The following is a 6,656-nucleotide window of genomic DNA, read 5'->3' on the forward strand; positions in this document are numbered from 1 at the left end:
GCAATTTGAGCATTTCTAGCATGTTTGGTTGAAATTGGAAATTTACATTTCTCAGTTTTGTCAGACGTTTGTAATATTCTCACAATAAGCTAATTAGCTCAATTGGAGCATTTCTAGCATGTTTGGTTGAAATTGGAAATTTACATTTTTCACTTTTGTCAGACAATTGCAATATTCTCACAATAAGCTAATTAGCTCAATTGGAGCATTTCTAGCATGTTTGGTTGAAATTGGAAGTTTCTATTTTTCAGTTTTGTCAGACGTTTGTAATATTCTCACAATAAGCTAATTAGCTCAATTGGAGCATTTCTAGCATGTTTGGTTGAAATTGGAAATTTACATTTTTCACTTTTGTCAGACAATTGCAATATTCTCACAATAAGCTAATTAGCTCAATTGGAGCCTTTCTAGCATGTTTGGTTGAAATTGGAAATTTACATTTTTCACTTTTGTCAGACAATTGCAATATTCTCACAATAAGCTAATTAGCTCAATTGGAGCATTTCTAGCATGTTTAGTTGAAATTGGAAATTTACATTTTTCAGTTTTGTCATACGTTTGTAATATTCTCACAATAAGCTAATTAGCTCAATTGGAGCATTTCTAGCATGTTTGGTTGAAATTGGAAATTTACATTTTTCAGTTTTGTCAGACGTTTGTAATATTCTCACAATAAGCTAATTAGCTCAATTGGAGCATTTCTAGCATGTTTGGTTGAAATTGGAAATTTACGTTTTTCAGTTTTGTCAGACGTTTGTAATATTCTCACAATAAGCTAATTAGCTCAATTGGAGCATTTCTAGCATGTTTGGTTGAAATTGGAAATTTACATTTTTCAGTTTTGTCACACGTTTGTAATATTCTAACAATAAGCTAATTAGCTCAATTGGAGCATTTCTAGCATGTTTGGTTGAAATTGGAAATTACATTTTTCAGTTTTGTCAGACAATTGCAATATTCTATCAATAAGATAATTAGCTCAATTGGAGCATTTCTAGCATGTTTGGTTGAAATTGGAAATTTCTATTTTTCATTTTTGTCAGACGTTTGTAATATTCTCACAATAAGCTAATTAGCTCAATTGGAGCATTTCTAGCATGTTTGGTTGAAATTGAAAATTTAAATTTTCAGTTTTGTCAGACGTTTGTAAAATTCTTACAGTAGGCTTATTTGCGCAATTTGAGCATTTCTAGCATGTTTGGTTGAAATTGGAAATTTACATTTCTCAGTTTTGTCAGACGTTTGTAATATTCTCACAATAAGCTAATTAGCTCAATTGGAGCATTTCTAGCATGTTTAGTTGAAATTGGAAATTTACATTTTTCACTTTTGTCAGACAATTGCAATATTCTCACAATAAGCTAATTAGCTCAATTGGAGCATTTCTAGCATGTTTGGTTGAAATTGGAAGTTTCTATTTTTCAGTTTTGTCAGACGTTTGTAATATTCTCACAATAAGCTAATTAGCTCAATTGGAGCATTTCTAGCATGTTTAGTTGAAATTGGAAATTTACATTTTTCAGTTTTGTCATACGTTTGTAATATTCTCACAATAAGCTAATTAGCTCAATTGGAGCATTTCTAACATGTTTGGTTGAAATTGGAAATTTACATTTTTCAGTTTTGTCAGGCGTTTGTAATATTCTCACAATAAGCTAATTAGCTCAATTGGAGCATTTCTAGCATGTTTGGTTGAAATCAGAAATTTACATTTTTTACTTTTGTCAGACGTTTGTAATATTCTCACAATAAGCTAATTAGCTCAATTGGAGCATTTCTAGCATGTTTGGTTGAAATTGGAAATTTACATTTTTCAGTTTTGTCAGACGTTTGTAATATTCTCACAATAAGCTAATTAGCTCAATTGGAGCATTTCTAGCATGTTTGGTTGAAATTGGAAATTTACATTTTTCAGTTTTGTCACACGTTTGTAATATTCTAACAATAAGCTAATTAGCTCAATTGGAGCATTTCTAGCATGTTTGGTTGAAATTGGAAATTACATTTTTCAGTTTTGTCAGACAATTGCAATATTCTATCAATAAGATAATTAGCTCAATTGGAGCATTTCTAGCATGTTTGGTTGAAATTGGAAATTTCTATTTTTCAGTTTTCTCAGACGTTTGTAATATTCTCACAATAAGCTAATTAGCTCAATTGGAGCATTTCTAGCATGTTTGGTTGAAATTGGAAATTTACATTTTTCACTTTTAACAGACAATTGCAATATTCTCACAATAAGCTAATTAGCTCAATTGGAGCATTTCTAGCATGTTTGGTTGAAATTGGAAGTTTCTATTTTTCAGTTTTGTCAGACGTTTGTAATATTCTCACAATAAGCTAATTAGCTCAATTGGAGCATTTCTAGCATGTTTGGTTGAAATTGGAAATTTACATTTTTCACTTTTGTCAGACAATTGCAATATTCTCACAATAAGCTAATTAGCTCAATTGGAGCCTTTCTAGCATGTTTGGTTGAAATTGGAAATTTACATTTTTCACTTTTGTCAGACAATTGCAATATTCTCACAATAAGCTAATTAGCTCAATTGGAGCATTTCTAGCATGTTTAGTTGAAATTGGAAATTTACATTTTTCAGTTTTGTCATACGTTTGTAATATTCTCACAATAAGCTAATTAGCTCAATTGGAGCATTTCTAGCATGTTTGGTTGAAATTGGAAATTTACATTTTTCAGTTTTGTCAGACGTTTGTAATATTCTCACAATAAGCTAATTAGCTCAATTGGAGCATTTCTAGCATGTTTGGTTGAAATTGGAAATTTACATTTTTCACTTTTGTCAGACAATTGCAATATTCTCACAATAAGCTAATTAGCTCAATTGGAGCATTTCTAGCATGTTTGGTTGAAATTGGAAATTTACATTTATCAGTTTTGTCAGACGTTTGTAATATTCTCACAAAAAGTTAATTAGCTCAAATGGAGCATTTCTAGCATGTTTGGTTGAAATTGGAAATTTACATTTTTCAGTTTTGTCAGACGTTTGTAATATTCTCACAATAAGCTAATTAGCTCAATTGGAGCATTTCTAGCATGTTTGGTTGAAATTGAAAATTTAAATTTTCAGTTTTGTCAGACGTTTGTAAAATTCTTACAGTAGGCTTATTTGCGCAATTGGAGCATTTCTAGCACGTTTGAATGAAATTGGAATTTTAAATTTTTCACTTTTGTCAGACGTTTGTAATATTCTCACAATAAGCTAATTAGCTCAATTGGAGCATTTCTAGCATGTTTGGTTGAAATTGGAAATTTACATTTTTTAGTTTGGTCAGACGTTTGTAATATTCTCACAATAAGCTAATTAGCTCAATTGGAGCATTTCTAGCATGTTTGGTTGAAATTGGAAATTTACATTTTTCACTTTTGTCAGACAATTGCAATATTCTCACAATAAGCTAATTAGCTCAATTGGAGCAATTCTAGCATGTTTGGTTGAAATTGGAAATTTACATTTTTCACTATTGTCAGACAATTGCAATATTCTCACAATAAGCTAATTAGCTCAATTGGCGCCTTTCTAGCATGTTTGGTTGAAATTGGAAATTTACATTTTTCAGTTTTGTCAGACAATTGCAATATTCTCACAATAAGCTAATTAGCTCAATTGGAGCATTTCTAGCATGTTTAGTTGAAATTGGAAATTTACATTTTTCAGTTTTGTCATACGTTTGTAATATTCTCGCAATAAGCTAATTAGCTCAATTGGAACATTTCTAACATGTTTGGTTGAAATTGGAAATTTACATTTTTCAGTTTTGTCAGACGTTTGTAATATTCTCACAATAAGCTAATTAGCTCAATTGGAGCATTTTTAGCATGTTTGGTTGAAATCAGAAATTTACATTTTTTACTTTTGTCAGACGTTTGTAATATTCTCACAATAAGCTAATTAGCTCAATTGGAGCATTTCTAGCATGTTTGGTTGAAATTGGAAATTTACATTTTTCAGTTTTGTCAGACGTTTGTAATATTCTCACAATAAGCTAATTAGCTCAATTGGAGCATTTCTAGCATGTTTGGTTGAAAATTGGAAATTTACATTTTTCAGTTTTGTCACACGTTTGTAATATTCTAACAATAAGCTAATTAGCTCAATTGGAGCATTTCTAGCATGTTTGGTTGAAATTGGAAATTACATTTTTCAGTTTTGTCAGACAATTGCAATATTCTATCAATAAGATAATTAGCTCAATTGGAGCATTTCTAGCATGTTTGGTTGAAATTGGAAATTTACATTTTTCAGTTTTGTCAGACGTTTGTAATATTCTCACAATAAGCTAATTAGCTCAATTGGAGCATTTCTAGCATGTTTGGTTGAAATTGAAAATTTAAATTTTCAGTTTTGTCAGACGTTTGTAAAATTCTTACAGTAGGCTTATTTGCGCAATTTGAGCATTTCTAGCATGTTTGGTTGAAATTGGAAATTTACATTTCTCAGTTTTGTCAGACGTTTGTAATATTCTCACAATAAGCTAATTAGCTCAATTGGAGCATTTCTAGCATGTTTGGTTGAAATTGGAAATTTACATTTTTCACTTTTGTCAGACAATTGCAATATTCTCACAATAAGCTAATTAGCTCAATTGGAGCATTTCTAGCATGTTTGGTTGAAATTGGAAGTTTCTATTTTTCGGTTTTGTCAGACGTTTGTAATATTCTCACAATAAGCTAATTAGCTCAATTGGAGCATTTCTAGCATGTTTGGTTGAAATTGGAAATTTACATTTTTCACTTTTGTCAGACAATTGCAATATTCTCACAATAAGCTAATTAGCTCAATTGGAGCATTTCTAGCATGTTTGGTTGAAATTGGAAATTTACATTTTTCACTTTTGTCAGACAATTGCAATATTCTCACAATAAGCTAATTAGCTCAATTGGAGCATTTCTAGCATGTTTAGTTGAAATTGGAAATTTACATTTTTCAGTTTTGTCATACGTTTGTAATATTCTCACAATAAGCTAATTAGCTCGATTGGAGCATTTCTAGCATGTTTGGTTGAAATTGGAAATTTACATTTTTCAGTTTTGTCAGACGTTTGTAATATTCTCACAATAAGCTAATTAGCTCAATTGGAGCATTTCTAGCATGTTTGGTTGAAATTGGAAATTTACATTTTTCACTTTTGTCAGACAATTGCAATATTCTCACAATAAGCTAATTAGCTCAATTGGAGCATTTCTAGCATGTTTGGTTGAAATTGGAAATTTACATTTATCAGTTTTGTCAGACGTTTGTAATATTGTCACAAAAAGTTAATTAGCTCAAATGGAGCATTTCTAGCATGTTTGGTTGAAATTGGAAATTTACATTTTTCAGTTTTGTCAGACGTTTGTAATATTCTCACAATAAGCTAATTAGCTCAATTGGAGCATTTCTAGCATGTTTGGTTGAAATTGAAAATTTAAATTTTCAGTTTTGTCAGACGTTTGTAAAATTCTTACAGTAGGCTTATTTGCGCAATTGGAGCATTTCTAGCACGTTTGATTGAAATTGGAATTTTAAATTTTTCACTTTTGTCAGACGTTTGTAATATTCTCACAATAAGCTAATTAGCTCAATTGGAGCATTTCTAGCATGTTTGGTTGAAATTGGAAATTTACATTTTTCAGTTTTGTCACACGTTTGTAATATTCTAACAATAAGCTAATTAGCTCAATTGGAGCATTTCTAGCATGTTTGGTTGAAATTGGAAATTACATTTTTCAGTTTTGTCAGACAATTGCAATATTCTCACAATAAGCTAATTAGCTCAATTGGAGCCTTTCTAGCATGTTTGGTTGAAATTGGAAATTTACATTTTTCACTTTTGTCAGACAATTGCAATATTCTCACAATAAGCTAATTAGCTCAATTGGAGCATTTCTAGCATGTTTAGTTGAAATTGGAAATTTACATTTTTCAGTTTTGTCATACGTTTGTAATATTCTCACAATAAGCTAATTAGCTCAATTGGAGCATTTCTAGCATGTTTGGTTGAAATTGGAAATTTACATTTTTCAGTTTTGTCAGACGTTTGTAATATTCTCACAATAAGCTAATTAGCTCAATTGGAGCATTTCTAGCATGTTTGGTTGAAATTGGAAATTTACATTTTTCACTTTTGTCAGACAATTGCAATATTCTCACAATAAGCTAATTAGCTCAATTGGAGCATTTCTAGCATGTTTGGTTGAAATTGGAAATTTACATTTATCAGTTTTGTCAGACGTTTGTAATATTCTCACAAAAAGTTAATTAGCTCAAATGGAGCGTTTCTAGCATGTTTGGTTGAAATTGGAAATTTACATTTTTCAGTTTTGTCAGACGTTTGTAATATTCTCACAATAAGCTAATTAGCTCAATTGGAGCATTTCTAGCATGTTTGGTTGAAATTGAAAATTTAAATTTTCAGTTTTGTCAGACGTTTGTAAAATTCTTACAGTAGGCTTATTTGCGCAATTGGAGCATTTCTAGCATGTTTGATTGAAATTGGAATTTTAAATTTTTCACTTTTGTCAGACGTTTGTAATATTCTCACAATAAGCTAATTAGCTCAATTGGAGCATTTCTAGCATGTTTGGTTGAAATTGGAAATTTACATTTTTCAGTTTGGTCAGACGTTTGTAATATTCTCACAATAAGCTAATTAGC

This window comes from Watersipora subatra, unplaced genomic scaffold (assembly GCF_963576615.1).
Source record: "Watersipora subatra unplaced genomic scaffold, tzWatSuba1.1 SCAFFOLD_27, whole genome shotgun sequence".
NCBI classification, from domain to species: domain Eukaryota; kingdom Metazoa; phylum Bryozoa; class Gymnolaemata; order Cheilostomatida; family Watersiporidae; genus Watersipora; species Watersipora subatra.